At 43.4% G+C, this 27,706-nt stretch overlaps 1 long non-coding RNA gene across 3 annotated transcripts in view; it reads right to left on the bottom strand.

The window, feature by feature from the left end:
* LOC139766158 (uncharacterized) overlaps nt 1–27,706 on the bottom strand; it is a 101,354-nt gene that overhangs the window by 47,586 nt on the left and 26,062 nt on the right. The window contains exons 2-4 of one of the 3 annotated variants that reach the window (XR_011716817.1): nt 15,229–15,453; nt 11,787–11,930; nt 2,686–2,816 (exon numbers count right to left, since the gene is read on the bottom strand). This is a non-coding gene — a long non-coding RNA (uncharacterized lncRNA). Of the gene's footprint in view, nt 1–2,685; nt 2,817–4,260; nt 4,577–11,786; nt 11,931–15,228; nt 15,454–27,706 lie in introns of those variants that run through there. The other 2 variants (XR_011716815.1, XR_011716816.1) reach the window with 2 other exon arrangements.

Below are 27,706 nucleotides of genomic sequence, written 5' to 3'. Positions count from 1 at the left end.
AAAGGTCATTAGATGTGCTAGATGATAGGGATAGGGATTTAGGTTTGGTGGCGCGAGGTGCTATTCGGAGAGAGAGTTAGGGCGAATGGTGTCGCTAAAGGAAAGGTGGTGGTAAAGGCCTTGCATAAGAGGAGTTATGTGAGGCTGCATGTATGTTTATGTGCGTGTGTGGGCGTATATGTATAAACATGTGTATGTGGGTGGATTGGGTCATTCATCGTCTGTTTTCTTGCGCTATCTCGCTAACGCGAGAGACGGCGGTTAAGTATAACAAATTATATATATATATATATATATATATATATATATATATATATATATATATATATATATATATATCTGGGAGTGGATCTGGCAGCGGATGGAACCATGGAAGCGGAAGTGATCATAGGGTGGGGGGAGGGGGCGAAAATCTTGGGAGCCTTGAAAAATGTGTGGAAGTCGAGAGCATTATCTCGGAAAGCAAAAATGGGTATGTTTGAAGGAATAGTGGTTCCAACAATGTTGTATGGTTGCGAGGCGTGGGCTATGGATAGAGTTGTGCGCAGGAGGGTGGATGTGCTGGAAATGAGATGTTTGAGGACAATGTGTGGTGTGAGGTGGTTTGATCGAGTAAGTAATGTAAGGGTAAGAGAGATGTGTGGAAATAAAAAGAGCGTGGTTGAGAGAGCAGAAGAGGGTGTTTTGAAATGGTTTGGGCACATGGAGAGAATCAGTGAGGAAAGATTGACCAAGAGGATATATGTGTCGGAGGTGGAAGGAACGAGAAGTGGGAGACCAAATTGGAGGTGGAAAGATGGAGTGAAAAAGATTTTGAGTGATCGGGGCCTGAACATGCAGGAGGGTGAAAGGCGGGCAAGGAATAGAGTGAATTGGATCGATGTGGTATACCGGGGTTGACGTGCTGTCAGTGGATTGAATCAGGGCATGTGAAGCGTCTGGGGTAAACCATGGAAAGTTGTGTGGGGCCTGGATGTGGAAAGGGAGCTGTGGTTTCGTGCATTATTGCATGACAGCTAGAGACTGAGTGTGAACGAATGGGGCCTTTGTTGTCTTTTCCTAGAGCTACCTCGCACACATGAGGGGGGAGGGGGATGGTATTCCATGTGTGGCGAGGTGGCGATGGGAATGAATAAAGGCAGACAGTGTGAATTGTGTGCATGGGTATATATGTATGTGTCTGTGTGTGTATATATATGTATACATTGAGATGTATAGGTATGTATATTTGCGTGTGCGAATGTGTATGTATATACATGTGTATGGGGGTGGGTTTGGCCATTTCATTCGTCTGTTTCCTTGCGCTACCTCGCAAACGCGGGAGACAGCGACAAAGCAAAATAAAATAAAATAAATAAATATATATATATATATATATATATATATTTTTTTTTTTTTTTTTTTATACTTTGTCGCTGTCTCCCGCGTTTGCGAGGTAGCGCAAGGAAACAGACGAAAGAAATGGCCCCCCCCCCCATACACATGTACATATACAAGTCCACACACGCAAATATACATACCTACACAGCTTTCCATGGTTTACCCCAGACGTTTCACATGCCTTGCTTCAATCCACTGACAGCACGTCAACCCCTGTATACCACATGACTCCAATTCACTCTATTTCTTGCCCTCCTTTCACCCTCCTGCATGTTCAGGCCCCGATCACACAAAATCTTTTTCACTCCATCTTTCCACCTCCAATTTGGTCTCCCTCTTCTCCTCGTTCCCTCCACCTCCGACACATATATCCTCTTGGTCAATCTCTCCTCACTCATTCTCTCCATGTGCCCAAACCATTTCAAAACACCCTCTTCTGCTCTCTCAACCACGCTCTTTTTATTTCCACACATCTCTCTTACCCTTACGTTACTTACTCGATCAAACCACCTCACACCACACATTGTCCTCAAACATCTCATTTCCAGCACATCCATCCTCCTGCGCACATCTCTATCCATAGCCCACGCCTCGCAACCATACAACATTGTTGGAACCACTATTCCCTCAAACATACCCATTTTTGCTTTCCGAGATAATGTTCTCGACTTCCACACATTTTTCAAGGCTCCCAAAATTTTCGCCCCCTCCCCCACCCTATGATCCACTTCCGCTTCCATGGTTCCATCCGCTGACAGATCCACTCCCAGATATCTAAAACACTTCACTTCCTCCAGTTTTTCTCCATTCAAACTCACCTCCCAATTGACTTGACCCTCACCCCTACTGTACCTAATAACCTTGCTCTTATTCACATTTACTCTCAACTTTCTTCTTCCACACACTTTACCAAACTCAGTCACCAGCTTCTGCAGTTTCTCACATGAATCAGCCACCAGCGCTGTATCATCAGCGAACAACAACTGACTCACTTCCCAAGCTCTCTCATCCCCAACAGACTTCATACTTGCCCCTCTTTCCAGGACTCTTGCATTTACCTCCCTTACAACCCCATCCATAAACAAATTAAACAACCATATATATATATATATATATATATATATATATATATATATATATATATATATATATATATATTGCTAATGAACACTGTCCTCACTTTTAGCCATACATCAATCATATAATATTTTCAACATAGAAAATACCGGCACTAAAGTGCAGAAATAAAGACGGCAACATCACTCGCTCAGGCCATCGAAACGGAGGAACGGAACCCAAATCTAAATATTTAATAAGCCGTTTGGAACCAGAGGGCAGAATAAGCTGAATGGGAACTACAGACCGATGCCTTATTTACGTGAAGTCAAAGTAACCCCGCGGTCGCCTTTGTTGGGGAACCTGGAGGCCCGCGCTCTCTGAAAGAAACAGACGCATCAATAGCAGGCGATCATCCGCTACCTATTTTGGAACGAACTGTTTTCACTATCGCTCTATGCTAGCTCTATTTTCCTATGTTCTATGAGTAGAATATAGTAGTAACAGTCAGCAGAAATGACCATAGCACACAAAAAGAATCTATATAAAGGTGACAACGAGAAACTGTCGAGAAATAAGCGAAAATCAATGTCCGGCAACTTGACGTCCAGCCCCGTGTGATGCTTCGGTGGAAGGAAGGCCAAGTCATCTATACAAGAGTCACCTTCAATTAGAATAAAGGCTTGGGGATCCGATGCCGGCTCTTTCATAGCAAAGGGGGAGCAGCATCCATTAAAAGTATTTGATTCTCTTACCCATTCACTGAAGGATTAGGTGGAGGAATTCACACTCCGGTACCCACCCGCTGGACGGCAGCCATATTAGGATAATGACAGTTGGATGCCGATTCACATTTGCCTAAGTAAGTTATTGATCGAGGGAAGAAAAATGGGAAATTTCCACCATGAGTTTTACGTTAGACAAATGATATAAAAGATTCTGTCTGCCAGATAGCTTCATTAAAAACCAAAAGCGCAATAAACGATTCGGTAAAAAAAAAAGACCAAATGATGGCAATAGTTACCGAATTCTAAAGAGGAAAAACAAAAGTTTAAAAATGGGATCAGATAAATACGATAAGCGTTTACAAAATCATCAGTCGCTCTGAAGGGAAGGGGAGGGAAAAAACCATATTACCTTCTTTTTAATTAGGCTTTTCAAATTGTTTTGGATTTTATAGATTCAATGTGAGTTTGGACAAAACACTTGACAATTTATATTCAGCCAAAGATCTGATTCATTCTCTTGATGGAGAGAGAGAGAGAGAGAGAGAGAGAGAGAGAGAGAGAGAGAGAGAGAGAGAGAGAGAGAGAGAGAGAGAGAGAGAGTGGTAATGATGCAAATATGAAGAGAACATGACAAAATAAGAATAAAACATTGACATGCCGCACTGACTGCGCGATGATCAGGTGACATGACACAATAATATAAATAAAATGTCATGACAGGAAGCTATAGCAATGGTATGATACATGATAAGTATTGATAGTATAATAAAGTGACATGCTTCCAAGGTGATAATGACATGATACACTGATTATGCGATGAACTGCTGACATGAAGAAAGATGACAGAACACACAACATGGTACTGCAATGACATAATTCAACATTATTACCATATCGAAATGACATGACACAGCTGCACCACATACAAAAATGACAGGCTGCAATAGCCATGATTCAGCAGTGTTATGATACAACAGTGTCATAGTTCAAATGTGAAATAGTGATGACATAGTCTATATATATATGATCACACTTGTCCATAATGATAGTATGAAGGTGAAATCGCACTTCAGGAGTTCATACAATTTTATTCAACATATAATTTTTCTATACATGTGGCACGACATGTTTCGTGGAGACAATCCACCTCATCATCAGGTGCCAGTACTTAACAAAGTTATTTAAATCCCAACATCACACTTGAGTCCCGCCGTCCAACACCAATCTGTACAGACCAACCACTGTCCGCTTTGTCTGGCAGTAACCGTTGTAAGGGAGAGTGATTAAGGTGGGTCACGTGGCGGGGGTTGACCTGGGTAGCTGGGTGTGTCTTGAACAACTTTTTCTGCTTTCGTGTTTTGTCAATTCTCTTATAATGATTTGGTTAATGCTAGGATGGGCTTTAAAATTGCCTGGGGACAAATTAGATTTCTTAGTATTAGCAATTGAGACAGATTCAATGACGTTACGTGTGGCATAATCAGCAGAGGGGTATAGAATAACGGGATTTTCAAGATCTATGGGGTGATCATTTTCATGACAATGTTTAGCGATCGCATTTTTGTGGTCATCCCTGCGTACTGCATGACGGTGCCAATAACACCTCTCCGTTACAGTTTTACCTGTCTGGCCTGTATGAATATATTTACATGCCTTGCATTTGACGGCGTAAACACTCCCAATTGTTGCATGATTTGGCCTACTATCTATCAAGGTCTTACTGATGGTGTTATTGTATTGGAAAGCAACATTACAAGCACGATTTTTTAGAACATGTCTTAGATTAGCTAAGTTGGGAGAATAGGACACTAAACGTTTAGATTTATCTTTATTTGTCACATTTTTGTTACAAGAAACATAAAATGTCTTCCTAGCTTTCCAGTAAGCTGTGTTCACAAACCAATTGGGATGATATAACTGCCTAAAGATACGTCTTATATGACTACATTCATCTACCAGGCCTATGGGATCACATATCCGTAATGCTCTTAAAAACACAGACATAACTACAGACATTTGTATAGAAGAATCATGTACTGAGAAATAATGAATATAACTCTCACAGTTGGTAGGCTTCATGTAGATTTTAAAGGACAAATGATCAGATTCTCTATTTATCAACACATCAAGAAAGGGCAGTTTGCCTTCTTTTTCCCATTTCATCTTGAATTTGATTGTGTTGTGGATGATATTCAATTAATTAAAGAAAACATCACAATCTTGGGAGGATGGCCACAAGGACCACACATCATCCACGTATCTAAACCAGACTTTCCAATGATTATTGATTGAAGTTAAAATTTCCGTCTCAAAATATTCCATAAATGAATTACTTAGAATCGGACTATGAGGGTTTCCCATGGCAAGACCAAATGTCTGTCTATAAAAATTCCCTTCATCATCTTGGAAAACATTATTAGAAACAAAGTTCAACTAAATGAAAGTTTTAATGGGCAGGGGGCAAGTCAAGACTGAGATCGGGTAATTACCTCCTTAGATATGTAATGGTTTCATTAATGGGTACTTTAGTGAAAAGGGAATTCACATCAAAACTAATGAGTTTATAATCAGGCAAATTGATGTTTATTACCAAAATTTCAGCTATTGATAACATGCGATAAAGAGATGTTTCCTTGAACATTGCTAAGGTGGTTTGCTAACCATCTAGATAACTTGTAACTGGGGGAATTAACAGATGATATAATTGGTCTGAGGGGACATCCATCTCAGACTTGCCCCTGCTCATAAAAATTTTCATTGACGAGGTGTGTGTGTATGTGTGTGTGTGTGTGTGTGTGTGTGTGTGTGTGTGTGTGTGTGTGTGTGTGTGTGTGTGTGTGTGAGTTTTAAGATGGGTAATCTCGTGAGGAGTGTGTAAGAGAGAAAAGTCAGTGGTTGAATGGAAGGCAAATAGGTCTTCCAGTGTTGACGATGGTTAGGGAGTGGGGTCAGAGAAGTCGTGTGGCGGAGGAGGAGGAGGAGGATGGGTTATGGTCGAGATGTGTTGCAGGAAGGAGGACCTTCAGCTTCGTTGGGAGGAAACAGACTCCTAATGAGAAATTTATTTGATATTAGTAACATGAACAGTATCAATAGTATTCTTTTTTCTTTTTAAATTTCTTATACTTAATGCCTTTCATCGAGGTTACATCAGACACAAAAGGAACAGTAGAGTGGTTCTGTTAGCACTTATCCACTCTCTAATGCAATAAAACCAGACCCTACCAACCGCATCCAAGCCATGCAGACTACTTCATGTCTTGGCTGCTTCCTATTCTCCGGTTCAGCCCGTCGGGAGCACGTCTCTGCTCCCCATATACCACAAAGATCCAATTCATTCTATCCTATGTACGCCTCCCACCGTCTTGATTGATCAGGTCCTAGTACCCTAAAGCCTCCCTCGCTCCATCATTCCATCTCCTTCTCGGTTCCCTCTCCCTTACTCCCTCTCCTCAACGTAAATTCTTTTAGTGTTTCTTCGCTCATCCTCTCCAGATGCCCATACCATTTCAGCACACCCATGTCAGCCCTCTCTTTCAGACTTCACTCACTACCACACCGCTCTCTGACATTGTCGATTCCTTCAACGAAACCACTTCACGTATCACCCTTATGCATTTCATTTTCAATACAGACTTTTCCGTTCATAGCCAACGGCTCACAATCGTACCATCGCGACCAACGTACTTGCAAACGTACCCACTTTTGCCCTTACCAACTCTGACCTATCCTTAATGCACCTTAATGCACCCAGAACCTTCATCCCTTCTCCAACCCTGTGATTCAACCCTCTTGGTTCCGCACAGTTCCTGTAGATCTTCGGTGTTCAGACCTTCTTCTCTCGTCTCCCTGTTGAACATTATTACTCTCCTTTTAACACACGCTATCAAACTGTGTCACCAGCTTCTGGAATTTCTCCCTGGAATCTATCATTAAAGCTGTGTCATCTGCAAACAGCAACTGATACATCCCTCATTCTCCCTTTCTCCCTGCACACTGTAGACCCACCCTTGTTCCAAGACCCTCTCATCTATATCCCCCAACCATTTCGTCCTTATGAAGATTAAACATCCAACCACATTTCACATCCTGAAGCATTACTAACCTCAAACAGAACCACTCATCCTTCTCCCATATTACTCGCACTCAGTACTTATGTTGTCATTAGATCCAGCAACCCCATATATTCTTAATACCTTCCACAAGTCCTCTTTATCAACCCTATCATATGCCTTACCCATACCCCTAAATGCCATACACGAATCTCTCTCTTTTTCCAAATGTCCTCCACACATCTTCAAAGCAAACACCTGGGTCAAACATGCTCTAACAGTTCTGGAGGCACAGTGTTCTCCCGCAATCTAATGCCCTGTGAATTCCACCAACCTCTCAGTCACCACTCTCCCATACAGTTCACAAGGTATACTCAACAGACTTATACCCCTGTAATTTGAACACTCCCCTTTTTCCTCTTTTCTTTATACAAGGGCACTATACACGTGCTCTGCTAGTCCTCGTGCACCTAATCTTGGGCCATACAAACGTCGAACAGCCTAACGAATTAATCAATAACAGACGCCCTCTATTTTTTCTTAATTGGTTGGTTAGGAGAAGAAAGGGAAGGGGACGGGCAGGGGGAAGGGAGAGTGAAGAAATGAGATAGTTATAGCGTTTTATATATGTATGGAGCATATTTTATTTAGGTTTGTGGAAGGTTTGGTAGATAAGTTTATTGGTGCCATATTCAAATACCTCTGGGAGACTAAGGGTGTGTGTGTGTGTAGTGATGCCGTTTGTAAATCTATGAGGGAAAATTGCTAAACTAAGCACGTAATTGTTCGTTGTGTTTATCGATGAATGTTTGGAGCCTCTGTCACTGTTCTGAAGCTCCGTGGGGACCAGGTGTATTCCATTATTGTACTGTTGTCGAATCCTTCGATGTGTTTACATTTCGTGTCGATGTTGTCCTCTAATTTCTACAATGTTCTTTACGTTGTTTTCCTTTTGTATGCAACAACGGATTGAAAACATGCGACTCTTCATCGCATGTTACTAATAGCTTAGATTTTGTTAACAAAGAAACATCAATTCGCCTGATCATAAACTCATTAGTTTTCATGTGAATTCCCTTTTCACTAAAGTACCCATTAATGAAACCATCACATATTTAAGGAGGAAATTACCCGATCTCTGCATTGACTTGCCCTGCCCATTAAAACTTTCACTGACTTAGTTAAGCTTTGTGTTTCTAATAATGTTTTCCAAGATGATGAAGGTAATCTTTATAGACAGAAATTTGGTCTTGCCATGGGAACTCTCTTAGTCCAATTCTTAGTGATTTGTTTATAGAATATTTTGAGACTGAAATTTTAAATTCAATTAATAATCATCCGAAAGTTTGGTTTAGATACGTGGATGATGTGTGGTCCTTGTGGCCATCCTCCCAAGATTGTGATGCTTTCTATAATGAATTAAATAACATCCAAGTCACTATCAAAGTCAAGATGGAAAGGGAAGATGAAGGCAAACTGCCCTTTCTAAACGTGTTGATGAATAGAGAATCTGACCATGTGTCCTGTAAAATTTGCAAGAAGCCTATCAGCTCTTCGAGTTATATGAATTATTTCTCAGTATATGGTTCTCCTAAAAAATGTCTGTGTTTAAAAGAGCACTACGGATATGTGATCCCATAGGCCTAGTAGATGAATGTAGTCATATAAGACGTATTTCCAGGCAGTTATATTATCCCAATTGGTTTGTGAACAAAACTTACTGGAAAGCTAGGAAGACATTTTATGCTTCTTGTAGCAAAAAAATAACAAAAAAGGATGTCTAAATGTTTAGTGTTGCCTTATTCTTCCAACTTAGCTAATCTAAGATGTTCTAAGAATGGTGCCTGCAATGTTGCTTTCCAGTTCAATAATACCATCAGTAAGAACTTAATGAATAGTAGGCCAAATTATGCAACGGCAGGGAGTGTTTAAGAGGTCAAACGCAAAGCATGTACATATATCTATGCAGGCCAGACAGGAAAAACTGTAACGGAGAGGTGTTATTGGCACCGTCATGCAGTACGCAGGGATGACCACAAAAATGCGATCGCTAAACATTGTCATGAAAATGATCACCGCCATAGATCTTGAAAATCCCGTTATTCTATACCCCTCTGCTGATTATGCCACACACAACGTCATTGAATGTCCTAACTGCTAATACTAAGAACTTTAATTTGTCCCCATGCAAATTTAAAGCCTATCCTAGCATTAACCAAATCATTTTGTGAGAACTGATAAAACACGAAAACGTAAAAGGTGTTCAAGACACGCCCAGCTACCCAGGTCAACCCCCGCCACGTGACACCCTCTTAATCACTCTCCCTTACAACGGTTACTGCCAGACAAAGCGGACAGTGGTTGGTCTGTACAGATTGGTGTTGGACGGCGGGACTCAAGTGTGATGTTGGGATTTAAATAACTTTGCTAAGTACTGGCACCTGATTAGGTGGATTGTCTCCACGAAACATGTTGTGCCACATGTATAGAAAAACTACATGCTGAATGAAACTGTATGAACTACTGAAGTGTGATTTCACCTTTATGCTATCATCATGGACAAGTGTGATCATTATTATTTTCTTTTATTATACTTTGTCGCTGTCTCCCGCGTTTGCGAGGTAGCGCAAGGAAACAGACGAAAGAAATGGCCCAACCCCCCCCATACACATGTATATACATACGTCCACACACGCAAATATACATACCTACACAGCTTTCCATGGTTTACCCCAGACGCTTCACATGCCTTGATTCAATCCACTGACAGCACGTCAACCCCGGTATACCACATCGCTCCAATTCACTCTATTCCTTGCCCTCCTTTTACCCTCCTGCATGTTCAGGCCCCGATCACACAAAATCTTTTTCACTCCATCTTTCCACCTCCAATTTGGTCTCCCTCTTCTCCTCGTTCCCTCCACCTCCGACACATATATCCTCTTGGTCAATCTTTCCTCACTCATTCTCTCCATGTGCCCAAACCACTTCAAAACACCCTCTTCTGCTCTCTCAACCACGCTCTTTTTATTTCCACACATCTCTCTTACCCTTACGTTACTCACTCGATCAAACCACCTCACACCACACATTGTCCTCAAACATCTCATTTCCAGCACATCCATCCTCCTGCGCACAACTCTATCCATAGCCCACGCCTCGCAACCATACAACATTGTTGGAACCACTATTCCTTCAAACATACCCATTTTTGCTTTCCGAGATAATGTTCTCGACTTCCACACATTCTTCAAGGCTCCCAGAATTTTCGCCCCCTCCCCCACCCTATGATCCACTTCCGCTTCCATGGTTCCATCCGCTGCCAGATCCACTCCCAGATATCTAAAACACTTCACTTCCTCCAGTTTTTCTCCATTCAAACTCACCTCCCAATTGACTTGACCCTCAACCCTACTGTACCTAATAACCTTGCTCTTATTCACATTTACTCATGGACAAGTGTGATCATATATATATATATATATATATATATATATATATATATATATATATATATATACATATATATATATCCCTGGGGATAGGGGAGAAAGAATACTTCCCACGCATTCCTCACGTGTCGTAGAAGGCGACTAAAGGGGACGGGAGCGGGAGGCTGGAAACCCTCCCCTCCTTGTATTTTAACTTTCTAAAAGGGGAAGCAGAAGAAGGAGTCACGCAGGGAGTGCTCATCCTCCTCGAAGGCTCAGATTGGGGTGTCTAAAAGTGTGTGGATGTAACCAAGATGAGAAAAAAGGAGAGATAGGTAGTATGTTTGAGGAAAGGAATCTGGATGTTTTGACTCTGAGTGAAACGAAGCTCAAGGGTAAAGGGGAAGAATGGTTTGGGAATGTCTTGGGAGTAAAGTCAGGGGTTAGTGAGAGGACAAGAGCAAGGGAAGGAGTAGCACTACTCCTGAAAAAGGAGTGGTGGGAGTATGTGATAGAGTGTAAGAAAGTAAACTCAAGATTGATATGGGTAAAACTGAAAGTGGATGGAGAGAGATGGGTGATTATTGGTGCATATGCACCTGGGCATGAAAAGAAAGATCATGAGAGGCAAGTGTTTTGGGAGCAGCTGAGTGAGTGTGTTAGTAGTTTTGATGCACAAGACCGGGTTATAGTGATGGGTGATTTGAATGCAAAGGTGAGTAATGTGGCAGTTGAGGGTATAATTGGTGTGCATGGGATGTTCAGTGTTTTAAATGGAAATGGTGAAGAGCTTGTAGATTTATGTGCTGGAAAAGGACTGGTGATTGGGAATAATATAGATAATATAGATAATATAAATAGTATATATATGTATACGTTGAGATGTATAGGTATGAATATTTGCGTGTGTTGACGTGTATGTATATACATGTGTATGTGGTGGGTTGGGCCATGCATTCGTCTGTTTCCTTGCGCTACCTCGCTAACACGGGAGACAGCGACAAAGCAATACAAAGGAATGAATATATATATATATATATATATATATATATATATATATATATATATATATATATATATATATATATATATATATATTCAGGCTAAAACAAATTGTGTAAACTAATTAAACAACTGACCTGCTAACTTTGCCCCGAGTTCTCTTCACCTGCCGCATCTCACAGTCCATAAACATTAAGACGAACAACAGGAGTCAACAGGACGCGTTCTGCAAGTGTTTTGGGGAAAGATACTCTGTATGTCATCCTGGTTTTGATGGCCGGCTAGATTCAATCATGTAAATAGAAAGACTCAGTTAGGAACATATACCGAAACACCTTCCCATTTCAATTAGAAATTAGATATAAACTTTTCATGTAAAAGACTACATCAAACTAATTACGTAGTTAATGTGCCATCGTTAACAAAATAGTATAAAAGGGAAGTGACAGTGTCATCAGTCTGTTTCAGTGCTAACGTTCACACACACACACACGCACACACACACACACACACACACACACACACCGTGTAGGTATATGTGGTTTAATAAATTTCGAGTGGTGGTTGTAACTTAACCTTGGCATCCGATAGCCCTACAGGTCTACTAACCACACACCTAAAAGAGATGGGGCCCCACTGGGACTTTCAATTTAGTGTACAAGGACAGCTTACACACCGAGAGCGTGTATGTTCTTAAGAACTGAATTTACCACCTGAAGAAGGAACTCAAAATCTTTTCGGTTGGTGGTTTAACTTTACGTTGACGTCCGTAATGATCCTGGCAATCATTAAGACAAAAACCCATGTAACCAACTAACTAACCATGGGCCAAGGGTCATCTCTCTCTCTCTCATACTATTCGCCATTTCCCGCGTTAGCGAGGTAGCTTTAAGAACAGAGGACTGAGCCTTTGAGGGAATATCCTCACCTGGCCCCCTTCTCTGTTCCTTCTTTTGAAAAATTAAAAAAAAAACAAGAGGGGAGGATTTCCAGTCCCCCGCTCCCTCCCCTTTTAGTCGCCTTCTACGACACGCAGGGAATACGTAGGAAGTATTCTTTCTCCCCTATCCCCAGGGATAAAAGGGTCATATATATATATATATATATATATATATATATATATATATATATATATATATATATATATATATATACTGTGAAGGTCTGTGTGGTCAGAAAATGGATCAAGGATATTCGTGTGTTAAGACCTTTTTCGACTAACATATGCTGAAGATTGTGGTATCATTGGCTCTGCCATTCGACAGGCCTATGGCTCAAATAACCAAATGAACTCACCGAATATCCAGGAAAGACAGAGGCAATGCCAGGCTGTCTTAAAGACAAGGGCTTCTGCAAGGCTATAAAGGCTTGATGACTCTTTAACCCCAACTAACCCAACTTCTATGAAGACATGACACAGATAAGCATTACCGACAGATATTAACTTTGATCGTTCACTTAACCCCCACTCCTCCCATCACCGAAACGAATGGTTGGTTACTCTCAACATTAGTCTCTCCTTTTGACTTCCAACCTGTGTCTAAACTGTTGTTGATGAGCGATCACACAACAAGTTTAGTTTCATCAGTGGAATTGAATTTTACTGGGAACTCTGGACATTTGGATGAATTCACGGCGAAAGTGCCAACAGGTCTGTGCCATCTACCGTTTGAGTAAATACTGCCTAATTATGCGATATATCTGTACAGTAACCACTGGAGGTCACCACTGATCTCTCAAAGAATCTAGGAGTTCGTTAACTAACAACTGTGTCCGTTGCGTAAAGTTAGACTTTTCTGGAGGGCACTTCATCGCGTAATGATAATACTCATATGTATCAAATCATCAACTTCATGATTACATATATATATACATAATGAATATAGATTATTTCCAAGTACTGTGCTAGGGGTGCTGAAGTCATGCCTGGAACCATCCTTCACCTTACGTGTCAGGGAGGCACTACCCTCCTGCCTTAAGACTGTTGAAGTGATGCCTCTAACCATCTTACACCCTCCGTGTCAGCGTTGCTGGTCTTACTATCTGTCTCAATATAATTCAGTCTTGACTGTAACTTCCCCCACTGCCTTCTTCTTTCTCAAAGACTCGTACACTATATTTTTCTTTCCTGTATCTGCTGCCTCTCTCCTTGTTCATCCAGGGTCTGGGCTTCCTGAAGACTGTTCTCAATGGTTGAGGCCGCTCTCGTAAGAACACGAGAAAAACAAAGCGAGTGCAGAAACAACAGAAATCTTCGTCTCTCATCCCTGGAAAAAGAAGGAAGACAAAAGGAACTCGAAAACAAAGGGCATCATCACAGTCCAGTTGCTAAAAAAAGAGAATAATTAAAGCACAGGGCGCGAGAGGCAGAACAGCCCTCTTAACCAAACACAATATGATGTAACAATAGTGACGGAGCGAAGACCGGGTAACCCCGCGCCCCCTCGGCATCCTCTCTCATCCGCCACTGTTTGTTCTGACGATTCCAACACATTGCCGCAGGTTTTTTCATAACTCTTCTGAAAGAGTTTCCATTGGGTGACGCCAGACAAAGGCAACAAAAGAAAAAAATGATCGGTTTCAATAATGCATCGAACTTTCTGTTCCCCCTGATGAGTGAAAGGAACCCGCCTTCTGGCTATTGTTACACCAGTCAATGTTGGCGGGAAGGCTGGCACGCCGACCGCAGACCAGGGGAGCAAGAAGTACACAAACCTTCCTTTTGTTGTTCTGTAGATCTCTCTCTCTCTCTCTCTCTCTCTCTCTCTCTCTCTCTCTCTCTCTCTCTCTCTCTCTCTCTATGTTCTTTTTCTATACCACGTTCTGTCTGCCTTTGTTTGCTTATCTATCTCTTTCTCTTCCTATCTCCCTCCTTTTTCACCCACACCTTCCACACGCACTAGGTACTAGCCCTGCCATTTTGGTAAAGATCTCGTCGCAGATACTCTTAAGTCGCTATTCTCCCCGTATAACAACCGCAATGAATAAACCTTGAATGATAAGAACGATAACATATCTCAATATATACGTCTTCAACTCCCAGCCCATCTAGTCCTCCTGACGCAGACGTGATCGAGTTCATCTAGCGAGCAGAATTAAGACCCAGTTTCACGGATGGATCACCCATATGGGCGCTTCTGACACTATATATACCACAGAGCGGTGTCACCTGACCCACCCACCCTCCTTCCTCCCTCCCACTCAAAAGAGGAACTTTTGTCTTCGCTAAAAGCCGACAACCCACGCCCATTATTCCCTTTGAAATTTCCCCAATATTTACCCTGAGCAAATGACAAAACACTTGTCTCGCTTTATCCTCGAGACGCTGCCAATCGCTGGAGAAACCTCAGTGTTTGCTGACGTGCCTTTGTAGTCAGCGTCGACCCTTCCCCCTCAATCGCATACCCCTCGTTTTCTTCATCACTCCCCACAGCATCAGAAAACAGACTGGAGGAACCTCCTGAACATGTGAAAAATAACATACTTTCATCGTAATGCTTAATGTAATCCCGTGCGAAACGAAGGTAACGAAAATGTAATTATGTGGACTCTGGTGGAGAAATCCCCCAGATGCCTTACCAAAGGATGGCCTGTAGGTGTCTTGCTATTGACTCAGGAGCTGGTGGTGCAGGTGGGGAACACGCTCTCCTGTCGCACACATCCTCTCCCCTCCCTCTGCTCCCGCTGCCTCCGTAGTGCCGCGCGGGAGGAGGCAATACCGAAGTGAGTGTTGATCGGTTGTCGAACACAGGAAGGTCCTTGGTCTTCGTGTTCCGTTATGTGACAGACTTCGCCTTGTTGCAGCTGATGAAGGATTGGATATGAATGAGGTTACTGCAAAATTAAAAGGTGTTTATGTACAGCAGTATTATACATATATATATATATATATATATATATATATATATATATATATATATATATATATATATATATATATATATATATATATATATACACACACACGAACAAAGTGCATATATATGATCGCATTTGTCCGTGATGATAGCATGAAGGTGAAATCGCACTTCAGTAGGAGTTCATACAATTATATTTAACGTAATTTTTCTATACATGTGGCACGACATGTTTCGTGGAGACAATCCACCTCATCATCAGGTGCCAGTACTTAACAAAGTAATTTAAATCCCAACATCACACTTGAGTCCCGCCGTCCAACACCAATCTGTATAGACCAATCACTGTCCGCTTTGTCTGGCAGTAACCGTTGTAAGGGAGAGTGATTAAGGGGGGTCACGTGGCGGAGGGTTGACCTGGGTAGCTGGGCGTGTCTTGAACAACGTTTTTATGTTTTCGTGTTTTGTCAATTCGCTCATAATGATTTGGTTAATGCTAGGATGGGCTTTAAAATAGCCTGGGGACAAATCAAAGTTCTTAGTATTAGCAATTAAGACAGATTCAATGACGTTACGTGTGGCATAATCAGCAGAGGGGCATAGAATAACAGGATTTTCAAGATCTATGGGGTGATCATTTTCATGACAATGTTTAGCGATCGCATTTTTGTGGTCATCCCTGCGTACTGCATGACGGTGCCAATAACACCTCTCTGTTACAGTTTTACCTGTCTGGCCTATATGAATATATTTACATGCCTTGCATTTGACGGCGTAAACACTCCCAATTGTTGCATGATTTGGCCTACTATTTAACAAGGTCTTATTGACGGTGTTACTTTCCAGTACAATAACCGCTCAGTGCAGGGGATCAGCCTCACCGTTCAGTGCAGAGGATCAACCTCACCGTTCAGTGCAGAGGACTAATATAGCCTTTGAGGAGCACTCTTCGCTTGGCTCCGTCTTATGTTCCCTCTTTTTAGAAAGCGGCGATACAAAGATGAGAGGGTTTCCAACCCCTTGCTCCCGCCTCTTAGACCCAAGGATAACTGAAACTTGTAATTAAGGTTAAAGATTTTCGATTTATGTGTCATCAAGTGTTTAAGGAAAGACATATTGGAGGTTTAAGTTCATGAACCGAATACCAGGAGCTCACGAGCTTATGAGGCAGAGAGACGGCGATCTGGGGCAAAGTAAGGGAGTATGACAGCCACTGCAGTAATGGTCCACTGCGACGCTGTCACTTCCTCTTCCCGTCAACCTGGCGGGAGGCAGTACTTCCTCCCTGGTCAGTGCCTGCTGAGGAGTAAGTGCCTATCACCTCCTCCTCCATCTACTACTACCACTGCCACTATTACTACTACCACCACCACCATTACTACTACTACCACTACTGTTACTACTACTACTACTACTACCACTACTGTTACTACTTCTACTACTACCACTACTACTGTTACTACTACTACTACTACTACCGCTGCTACTGTTACTACTACTACCACTACTGTTACTACTACTACTACTACTACTACTACTACCAGCTACTGTTACTACTACTACCACTATTGTTACTACTACTACTACTACCACTACTACTGTTACTACTACTACTACTACTACCACTACTGTTACTACTACTACTACTACTACTACTACCGCTGCTACTGTTACTACTACTACCACTACTGTTACTACTACTACTACTACTACCACATATATTTATCACTGCTGCTACTAAAACCACCAACATCACTGCTACTACTACTACTACTACTATCACTACTGCTACTACTGCTGCCACTACACAAGACACCTTTATTCAACCCGTCCACCACACGAAAGAACAAATCGCCTGGATCGAGGCCTCAAGACAGTGTTACAGGAGGATCGGAAGAACAAGGAGGGAGGGGGTTCGATCCCATCCGGTGTTTCCGATACGCTTCTCGTCCCGATCCTCTATCAATTTTCCGCTTCATTTCGGTTATTATCGGGCGGGGCATCGGAACGTATGGCCAGCAACTTCCTCTCCCGCTAGATATATTGCCGAAAATGACCCCGGGGAAGTCGGTTCGACTCAGCCAAGTGAATGAGACCCTCATTATGTTTTTTCTCCCCCCCCCTCCCCCCTCCTCTCTCTCTCTCTCTCTCTCTCTCTCTCTCTCTCTCTCTCTCTCTCTCTCTCTCTCTCTCTCCCCTCCTTATTCCTCCTTCTCTCTCTCTCTCTCTCTCTCTCTCTCTCTCTCTCTCTCTCTCTCTCTCTCTCTCTCCCCTCCCCCTCCTTATTCCTCCTGCTCTCTCTCTCTCTCTCTCTCTCTCTCTCTCTCTCTCTCTCTCTCTCTCTCTCTCTCTCTCTCTCTCTCCCTCCTTATTCCTTCTGCTCTCTCTCTCTCTCTCTCTCTCTCTCTCTCTCTCTCTCTCTCTCTCTCTCTCTCTCTCCCTCCTTATTCCTTCTGCTCTCTCTCTCTCTCTCTCTCTCTCTCTCTCTCTCTCTCTCTCTCTCTCTCTCTCTCTCTCTCTCTCTCTCCCACCTCCACTCTGCTGCTCACAGGACGAAGCGAGAAGAAAGACTCTGTTAGCTTCGTCAATTCCGAATGACGTCATGTGTTACTTCCCCGCCTCCCTTTTTATCGTCACGGTTGGATATATTGAGATCATATTTACATTAAAGATTGATGTTTATAAAACCGTTTGTTCCCAACTGCGTTTGTCTGTTTTTTTTGTTTGTCTGTTGTGATGTCTGTGGACTTCCAGCGTGTGTCTGAGAGTCGAACCCAGGCTCTCGGGGATAGCAAGCAGTCCGAGCGCCACTGGACGATCGAGGTGGAGAAAACTCGTCTCTCTCTGCAGTGGTGCACTGACCCTTCTTGCTGATCTCGGTGGCCTGGGTTCGATTCTCGGGAGCGGGGTGGTAAAATGGTTTAGAGTCTAATCTTACGTGTGAACGTCATATGTATGATGAAAACATTATATCACGGCAGCTGAATGGATGGGAGCGAATGAGGCCATCACTTCGCCTGTTCCTGGCGCTCCCTCGCTAACGCGGGAAACGTGTCCCTGACGGCCTTATTGTTGATATTATCAACGAGACGAGTGTACTGATCGAGACGTAAACATCTTGTCTTCATTTCCCCCCCTACACTTTTCATATTCCTCCCTACCCTTTTCATTTCCCTCCCTACAGTTTTCATTTCCCTCCCTACCCTTTTCATTTCCCTCCCTACCCTTTTCATTTCCCTCCCTACAGTTTTCATTCCCTACCTACACTTTTCATTTCCTTCCCTACACTTTTCATTTTCCTCGCTACACTTTTCATTTTCTTCCCTACACTTCATTTTCCTCCCTACACTTTTCATTTTCCTCCCTGCACTTTTCATTTCCCTACCTACACTTTTCATTTTCTTCCCTACACTTTTCATTTCCTTCCCTACACTTTTCCTTTCCCTCCCTACTTTCCCTACTTCAGGTCTTGTGCTCCCTCAGTGTTCCTGGATATTGCCTGGATCCCTGACGCCCTTTTTTTTGCTCCCAGTCTGGCTCTCTCTCTCTCTCTCTCTCTCTCTCTCTCTCTCTCTCTCTCTCTCTCTCTCTCTCTCTCTCTCTTTCTCTCTCACTGTCCTCCAAGCTTTCTCCTTCTTCTTTACTACATTTTCCTTCTTTCTCCTCTTCTTATTCTTTCTCTTTCCTTTCCTTCTTCTTCCACAACTTCTTCCTCCTCTTCTTCTTCCACCTCTTCTTCCATCTTCTCCTCTTCTTTCTTTTCCTCTTCCTCTTCTTCCTTTTCCTCTTCCTCTCCTTCCTCTTCCTCCTCTTCTTCTTCTTCTTCCTGTGGTTAAGTGTGCTCGTTTTTTTACACAATTTTTCGTGTCATTCTTTCTCTTTTCACGTTACTTAGCTCTATTTTTTCAGATATTTTCGCTCTCGTCTCCCTGTGTTCCAATGCTTCGTCCCGTTTCACACTCTCTCAATTTATTATTCTGTGTGTTCTCTCCTATTTTCTCTGAACGTTAAATTTCTTTTACCAATTTCCTCCTCTCTGTTTTTCCGTCTGTCTCTCTATCTATCTGTGCGTCTGTCTGTCTGTGTAACTGTGTCTGTCAGTGTCCATGTCCGTCTGTTTTGTCTGTCTCTACCTATCTACCTGTGTATTTGTCTATCTAGGTGACTATCTACCCATGTCTCTAACTATTTCTATCTCTCTATCTCTCCTTCTCATTTCTTTCTCCTCCTCTTCTTCCTCTCATCCTCTTGCTCCTCTTCCTCCTCCTGTTCCTCTTCTTCTTCCTCCCTCTCCTTCTCTATTTCATATTCTTCTTCCTTCTCCTCCTCTTCCTCTTCTCATTCTTCTTCTTCTTCTTCTTCCATTTGCTCTTGCTCTTATCATTCTTCTTCCTCCTCTTCCTCCTAGTCTTGCTCCTCTTCTTCCTCCTCCTCCTCTTTTTCATATTCTTCTTCTTCCTCCTCCTCCTCTTGCTCATATCATTCTTCTTCTTCTTCCTTCTAGTCTTGCTCCTCTTCTTCCTCCTCCTTCTCTTTTTCATATTTTTCTTCCTTCTCCTCTTCCTCTTCTCATTCTTATTCTTCCTCCTCCTCCTCTTGGTCTTCCTCTTATCATTCTTCTTCCTCCTAGTCTTGCTCCTCTTCTTCCTCCTCCTCCTCATCTTTTTCATATTCTTCTTCCTTCTCCTCCTCTTCCTCTTCTCATTCTTCTTCCTCCTCCTCCTCCTCTTGCTCTTCCGCTCATCATTCTTCTTCCTCCTCTTCCTCCTAGTCTTGCTCCTCTTCTTCCTCCTCCTCCTCTTTTTCATATTCCTCTTCCTTCTCCTCCTCTTTTTCATATTCTTCTTCCTTCTCCTCCTCTTGGTCTCCCTCTTATCATTCTTCTTCCTCCTCTTCCTCCTAGTCTTGCTCCTCTTCTTCCTCCTCCTTCTCTTTTTCATATTTTTCTTCCTTCTCCTCCTCTTCCTGTTCTCATTCTTCTTCTTCCTCCTCTTCCTCCTCTTTTCCATATTCTTCTTCCTTCTCTTCCTCTTCTCATTCCTCTTCTTCCTCCTCCTTCTCTTGCTCTTCCTCACATCATTCTCCCTCCTCCTCCCTCCTGCTCCTCCTCCTCAGCTTGCGTACCCACATAAATAATAGATTGCCGACTGTCCGGCGAGGAAAGGCGGTTCTTTGTACGTCAACAATGTCTATAAATCTAATTCACAAGTTTCAATATGGGAAATGCACCCAGACCCTCCCAAGAGACCAGCCTTCAATACAGCTCCTCAGGTCGACCCGATGGACGTATCCTCCACCCACGCTTCGAGGCACGCCACACCCGCCCTTAGTACCTCCCTTACCCAAGGGCGTAAATAGCCCGGGAGCACACGGTGCCGTTGGTTAGGTCTTTCCCTCCTCCCAAGTGGCCAAAGAAAGTACAATAGTTTGATGGTTTACGTGTCAGGCGGCTCAGGAAAAGACGGATTGCTCCTTAAGGAAATCCATTAAAGAGACGAAATTGCATTGTAGAAGTGACCAGTTTGGCTGAGGGATGATGGGAGGGGGGTCTCTCTCTCTCTCTCTCTCTCTCTCTCTCTCTCTCTCTCTCTCTCTCTCTCTCTCTCTCTCTCTCTCCTGACGACGATAGACTGCCGGAGTTAACCCGGCCGCTGGCGATAGATGGGTGCATTAACCCAGCTGGGGTTAGGGGGTGTGTGTGAGATGGGTTGAATTTACCGGATTTATTTTTTTTTTTGTGGTCGTGATAGACGGGTAAATGAACCAGGTAGGTGGTGATGGATGGGTGAATTAACCTGGATGGTCGCGATAGACGAGTGAATGAACCTGTTAGATGGCAATAGATGGGTAGATTAACTTTGGTTGGTCCTGATAGATGGGTGAATTAACCTGGTTGGTCGTGATAGATGGGCGAATTAGTCTGGATGATCGAAATTGACAGGAGTTATAGAGTCGGATAATTAAGCTGGTAGGTGGTGATAGTTGGTGAATGAACCCGGCTAGTGGATATCTGTAGGTGAATTAACCTGTTAGTAGTGAGCGATGGACGAATTAACCCAGCTAAAGCTGACTGAAGAACTGACCTGGCTTGTCATGACAGACGGGTGAATTAACCTCGTTCGTGGCTACGGATGGATAAATTAACCTTGCTAGTAGTGACTAAGGGGTGAATTAACCCGATTCATAGCACCAGATGCGTAAATTAACCTTGCTAGTAGTGACAGATGGGCGAATTAACCTGTGCAGGGGTATATGAATCGAAAATTAACCTAAAAAGTAATTGTACATAAGTGATACAAGTCCAGTCTTTGGTGAAAAAGGGTGATTATCCAGGGTAAGGCCAACAGCTGTGTGAATTAACCTGGCAAGTGGTGACATGTGGGTAAATCATCCCAGCCGGTGGTGATAGACGAATTAACCCAATTGCTCCGAATAGATGGGCAAGTTATTCTCAATAGTAGCGACAGAGGAGTAAATTAACCCGAACAGTGGCTGAAAAAGGATAGATTAGCCAGGATGGTGGTGGTATATGGGCGAGGGCGAGTGTGTTAACCTGGTTTCTGATGACAGAGTTGTACATGTAACCAGGCTGGTGGCAAATGGGGATAAATGAACCGTCAATTAGCAACTGGGGAGCGAATCAAACTTGCCATCAACCACAGTACCTGTTAACCTAATGACTGACCTTAGAAGAATGAATTAACCCAGTTAGACACGTCATGCGCTTAATTCACCAAGATGGTAATGATAGAGTGAGAGGAACAATTCTCCAGCTTCTGGGGAATTAAATCCCACTTGAGCACGACGGTACGACCCCTTGAGCACCGCGATACGACCCTTTGAGCACGACGATACGACCCTTGAACACGACGATACGACCCCTTGAGCACGACGGTACGACCCCTTGAGGACGACGGTACGACCCCTTGAGGACGACGGTACGACCCTTGAACACGACGGTACGACCCCTTGAGCACCGCGGTACGACCCTTGAGTACGACGGTACGACCCTTGAGCACCGTGGTACGACCCTTGAGTATGACGGTACGGCCCTTGAGTATGACGGTACGACCCTTGAACACCGTGGTACGACCCCTTGAGTATGACGGTGCGACCCTCGAGTATGACGGTACGACCCTCGAGTATGACGGTACGACCCTTGAGTATGACGGTACGACCCTCGAGTATGACAGTACGACCCTTGAGTATGACGGTACGACCCTTGAGTATGACGGTACGACCCTCGAGTATGACGGTACGACCCTTGAGTATGGCGGTACGGCCCTTGAGCACGACGGTACGACCCTTGAGCACCGCGGTACGACCCTTGAGCACGACGGTACGACCCTTGAGCACCGTGGTACGACCCTTGAGTATGACGGTACGGCCCTTGAGTATGACGGTACGACCCTTGAACACGACGGTACGACCCCTTGAGCACCGCGGTACGACCCTTGAGCACGACGGTACGACCCTTGAGCACCGTGGTACGACCCTTGAGTATGACGGTACGGCCCTTGAGTATGACGGTACGACCCTTGAACACCGTGGTACGACCCTTGAGTATGACGGTACGACCCTTGAGTATGACGGTACGGCCCTTGAGCACCGTGGTACGACCCTTGAGTATGACGGTACGGCCCTTGAGTATGACGGTACGACCCTTGAACAACCTGGTACGACCCTTGGGTATGACGGTACGACCCTTGAGTATGACGGTACGACCCTTGAGTATGACGGTACGACCCTTGAGTATGACGGTACGACCCTTAAGCACGACGGTACGACCCTCGAGTATGACGATACGGCCCTCGAGTATGACGGTACGACCCTTGAGTATGACAGTACGGCCCTTGAGTATGACGATACGGCCCTCGAGTATGACGGTACGACCCTTGAGTATGACGGTGCGGCCCTTGAGTATGACGGTGCGGCCCTCGAGTATGACGGTGCGGCCCTTGAGTATGACGGTGCAGCCCTCGAGTATGACGGTGCGGCCCTCGAGTATGACGGTGCGGCCCTTGAGTATGACGGTGTGGCCCTTGAGTATGACGGTACGACCCTTGAGTATGACGGTACGACCCTTGAGTATGACGGTACGACCCTTGAGTATGACGGTACGACCCTTGAGTATGACGGTGCGACCCTCGAGTATGACGGTACGACCCTTGAGTATGACGATACGACCCTTGAGTATGACGGTACGACCCTTAAGCACGACGGTACGACCCTTGAGCAAGACGGTACATACGACCCTTCAGTGGAATACATAAGGCTTTAAGCCAACTCTTCCAACGAAAGCATTTTACCCATCACACACACACACACACACACACACACACACACACACACACACACACACACACACACACATACTTAATGAAGCACAAAGAGCCAATAGAGAAGGTCTAGAGGAGGGCAACGAACATGGTATCATTAGTGGAAAATCAGAGGCCTTGAACTCGTCCACTATGGAAGAGAGAAGAGTAAGGGGTTTGATGAGGTCGAGGGGGTTAGCATATCCTCGTAAGATGGATAGACAGAACTGACAGAAGCCACAACATTAGATTGAGACAGAAGGTTCGTCCAAAAGATGTGAAGTAGAACTTTAATAACATGGCAAGTGTATGGGTGGCACAAACCGGGCCATGGCATTGTGAGTGTGGGCAGCAGACAGAAGTTTAGAAAGACGTGTGACAATACAGGAGGTCCAAGAGATTAGGGAAGGGGGGGGGACAAGTGTGGGACCCCACCCGTACAGTACAAACAGGTGAATTACAAATAGGTAATTACAAAATATAGGTAATTACACGTATTAGATCAAAAGATAAGGCCACACGAGTGTAAAACTCCCCACCCGTACAGTACACATAATCCTACACACACACACACACACACACACACACATAGATTTCTAAATATTACATCATTTTCAGAACACAGAACAGCAGCATAAGGGAGAGACTGGATATCACGTATACATTAAATGGATCAAGAAATAAAGATGAAATAGTAAATAGTCTTCCCTTAGTAAAGCTAACTGCAAAAGTTATCATAAAGATAACAACGAACACTGATATGAAGAACGAAAACATGTGAAACTATATCTAGACATTACGTTACAATCTTAAATGAGTGAAAAAACTTAAAGTAACAAGGTATCTGATTGCCTGGGAGGACGCACGTAGCAGCACACAAAGCTTACAACTTAAGCCAATAGATGTCAACAATGCCCGTGTTCCTGGCGCTACCCCCGCGGGAAACGGCGATCAAATGGTTGCACGTCAAGAAGTGAGGTGATTATATTTTTTTTTTTTTTTTTGCTTTGTCGCTGTCTCCTGCGTTTGCGAGGTATATATATATATATATATATATATATATATATATATATATATATATATATATATATATATATATATATATACTCGCAAACGCGGGAGACAGCGACAAAGCAAAAAAAATAAAAATATATATATATATATATATATATATATATATATATATATATATATATATATATATATATATATTCCTATGAGTCCACGGGGAAAATGAAACACGAAAAGTTCCCAAGTGTACTTTCGTGTAATAATCACATCATCAGGGGAGACACAAGAGAGAAATATAAGTCAGTTTTTTTTTTTTTTTTCTTCCAAAGGAAGGAACAGAGAAGGGGGCTGGATGAGGATGCTTCCTCAGAGGCCCAGTCCTCTGTTCTTAACGCTACCTCGCTGACGCGGGAAATGGCTAATAGTATGAAAGAAAAGAAATATATATATATATATATATATATATATATATATATATATATATATATATATATATATATATATAATATATATACCCTTACGCCCTTACAGTAGTGCTTGTACAAATGCAAATGTTATAGAAACGAAGATATTTTGAATTGAATAACTTGATGTGTGTTGCGCTGTGAAAATAGAGGCATTTCCATCGGACAAATGGGGGCATTTCATTTCAAAAGGTGAAAGCATTTTCAAAAAAGGAAAACTGGCATTTTTACATGAGGAAAATAAGTGCATCATAAATCACTCCGACACAGAGGCGTTTTCTGGGAAGAAATTTGAAGTATATCTCATACCAGAAATGCAAGAGCATTTATTCCATCCGGGAAAATTATATGTAAAGGATATAGAAGCATTTAACATCAGGGAAGTGGAGGCGTTCTAAAAAAGTGAAGTAGAGGCATTTTGAGTTGTGGATATAGTGGTATTTTGAGGCAGAAAATAGTGGCAATTTAAGTCAAGGGAAATACAGGCATTTACAGTCAGGGAAATAAGAGGCATTTCAAGATAGGGAAATACAGGCATTTACGGTCAGAGGAATAGAGGCATTTGAAGACAGGGAAGTCGAGACATTTTATGTCAGGGAAAACAGAGGCATTTTCAGATACGGGTTTATGTATGCATTATAAATGAATGATATCAATACAAGTTATATAATTCCTCAAATTACATCTTCTCAGTTTATTTCACTATACTCAGCATCTACATCCAGTATATTCCCTTACTCTCACCATAAACCCCTACACTTAGTATCTGCCCCTACACCTTGGCATCTCCCCCTACATCTAGCATTTTCCCCTTCGCCAAGGACCTTCCCCTACACACAACACATTCCCCTACACCCAACATATGCCCCTACTCCTCGCTTCTACACCCAGCATCTTCCCCTACACCTAGCATTTTTCCCTACACATAGCATCTTTCTCTACACCTAGCATCTCCCCCTACACCTCGCTTCTACACCCAGCATCTTCCCCTACACCTAGCATTTTTCCCTACACATAGCATCTTTCTCTACAACTAGCATCTCCCCTACATCTCGCTTCTACACCTAGCATGTTTCCTCTACACCCAGCATCTCCTCCTACACCTAACATGTTTCCTCTACACCCAGCATCTCCCCCTACACCTAGCATGTTTCCTCTACACCCAGCATCTCCCCCTACACCTAGTATGTTTCCTCTACACCCAGGATCTCCTTCTACACCTCGCATCTACACCAAGCATCTTCCCCTTTACACAGGGCCTCCTGCAACCACGCCCAACCACCCACTCACCCACCCCCACCATCAACCAGCCAGACGGCCAATCACTGTTCCTATTCTTCCAGCCGTACACACAACCCTCTCATTTTTGCCCCCACTACGAGCCACTCTCCCTCCCTCTCCTCTCTCTCTCTCTCCCCTTTCTGTCTGACTTCGCCAGCACTCCTCCACTCCCTCGCTACCCCTTCTTTATTCCAGACTTGTTATTTATGCCACCCGTCTCATCAGTAAGCTTGCAGCCTCATTTGTAATTTAAGTCGAAAATACACGTCATTCTCGGCAGGTGGGTTGAATGCCTACTTGGATGAGGCTCCCAACGGCGCAAGGCAGTTGTCGTGGGAGGGAGGAGTGAGGGAAAGATCCTTCGTCCCCTTTCCATTTCCAAGGGAAAGTTTTGTTTTTTCTTCTACCCTTTTTCATAAAAATGAAAAGGGGAAATTAAAAAAAAAAGGAAGAAATCTATGTCACATCCCCCGAAAGGTATCGAACGCTGGAGAGAGGGAGGGAGGAATGACGACTGACAGATCTCTTGGGGGGAAGGAGGTAGGAGGAGGGACGAAAAATGACGGCACGAGCGTCCGAAAGAATCCCACACGAGGCGAAGGAGGGTTGGAAACCAAATAATTAGGCAACAATCCCACGAAACGTCTTTCTTTTCAGGTCTCCCTTGTGATGTGAATGTGAGGGTAATGAAGGTGTGTTTGTTACTGGGCTGGCGCTGGTTTTGTCCCCTCCGCGACGGGGTATGTGTCTCAGTGTTTGTGAGGAGCCCCAGGCACACAAGCGGGGCGAGGAGACGCGTTTTGTTTCGCCCCGGTCGAGTGACGGTAATTAAGCGCTGTTTGTTTTTGAGTCCACCGATTTCTTTCTTGCGCTCCCCCAGCCGCCTCTCTTGTCTTCTCCCCAGCCAGTTTGTTTATGTTAAAATATGCCGCTGGAAGGTTTTTAAGTACCTCCCCTTCTTCTGCAGTTCTCAGAGTACTGAAATCCCAGTTTCCAACTTTCTTTTCTCTTTTTTTTTGGATGAAAAATGAGAGGAATTATATGATTTGCTTTTTCTACGTACTGGCTGAAATGTACGTATGTCATGATACAAGTCTTGATAAATCTTTTTTCTTTTTTAAGGTTG

Source organism: Panulirus ornatus, chromosome 57 (genome assembly GCF_036320965.1).
Source record: "Panulirus ornatus isolate Po-2019 chromosome 57, ASM3632096v1, whole genome shotgun sequence".
Classification (NCBI taxonomy): Eukaryota; Metazoa; Arthropoda; class Malacostraca; order Decapoda; family Palinuridae; genus Panulirus; species Panulirus ornatus.
Note: the sequence above shows the minus strand (reverse complement) of the source record. Positions and strands in the feature narration are given on the sequence as shown.